The sequence below is a fragment of the Arachis ipaensis genome, chromosome B07, assembly GCF_000816755.2.
Source record: "Arachis ipaensis cultivar K30076 chromosome B07, Araip1.1, whole genome shotgun sequence".
Lineage (NCBI taxonomy): Eukaryota > Viridiplantae > Streptophyta > Magnoliopsida > Fabales > Fabaceae > Arachis > Arachis ipaensis.
Window position 1 is genome coordinate 2,768,612 of NC_029791.2, and position 1,418 is coordinate 2,770,029.

Below are 1,418 nucleotides of genomic sequence, written 5' to 3' on the forward strand. Positions count from 1 at the left end.
GTTTCCTTTTCTTTTTTATTTTTTATTTATTTTATTTTTTGTGTAAGTTTTAACTCTTGCTAAAGTACTAACTTTTGGCTAGCTGTGTGAGGCAGTAATTTTTCTTTTTTACTGAGTCGTTTCACTAAGCATGTGGGAATCTTCAACAGAGAATAATAGTATAAAGGTAAAAAGGCTCATTTAAATTATTTTAATATTATGTTACATAGTGGATGCTTAGTCTTAGACTAACTTTACCTAATTCACCAAATAACGATCTTACTTGATAAGTATATATATAATGGGAGCTTCTTTTTAATTGTCCTCTTAATTTTTTGCATCATTTTAATTAATTAATTGATAAAGTATATATATAATATTTCCTTTTTTTTGTAACTCGTGTCTCTATAAGATATGCATAGCATAACTGAAATTAAAATATTATTACTTATCAATTTCTACAATTGATTAAAATTTTTGTTATCTTGTATTTAGCGCCAATTTTCTTAATTAATAATAAATTAAAGGTTGTCATATAATATAAATAGATAGATGAAATTGAATTACGAAAATTATGAATTAAAAAAATTATGAATTACTATTCCCTACGTGATTGAACGGCTAATAGATAAAGACTGGCTATTGTCAAAGAACAGACAAAAGAAGTCAAAATTTTCAACAAGAACAAAATGACAAAAGCTAGGAAATTAATAATAATAATAAATAAATAATCATCCAATGCTCATAAGTTGCATAACCATTTTGATTTGTCTCTTCTCTTTGGAGGCGCGCGGAGTTATATGAAGTATTAGAAGGCCAAAAATATTTACATAATAAAATAAAATTAAAAAAAATTAAATTGAAATTTATATATAATTTATATGTAAAAATTTAAAATTAGAAAGAGATTATTGTTATTTGTCTCTTTTAGTTATTATGTGTGTGTTTGGATTATTGTTTGTAAAGTGAGGTTTGAATAAAATTGATTTTGTAAAATTGATTTTGATTAAAAGTGAGTTGGTATTAACGTGATTTATGTTTGGTAATTTTTATTCAAAATGAATTATAGTAAACTAAATATTGTTTGTATTATATTATTCAAAATCACTTTTAGATGAAAAATTATAGAAAAGATTTTATAAAAAATAATAATATATATAAGAGAGTATTAGAAAAAAATATTATAAAAAAAATAAACATATGAATACGAAGGACATAATTGATACATAGAATATAAAGTTCAATCCAACGTGAAAAGATCAACGAAAAAGCTAGAATTTTTAGCTTTTGATAAACGTGGATTGAAGACAGAAATTACTTCTGCGTTTACAGAATAAAATGTTACCAAACATAAAAATAAAGCGCTCAAAAAACTCAAACGGACTTCTTTCTTCTCCAACGCAAATCCAAACACACCTTAGGTAGCTACCCCTGCTTCT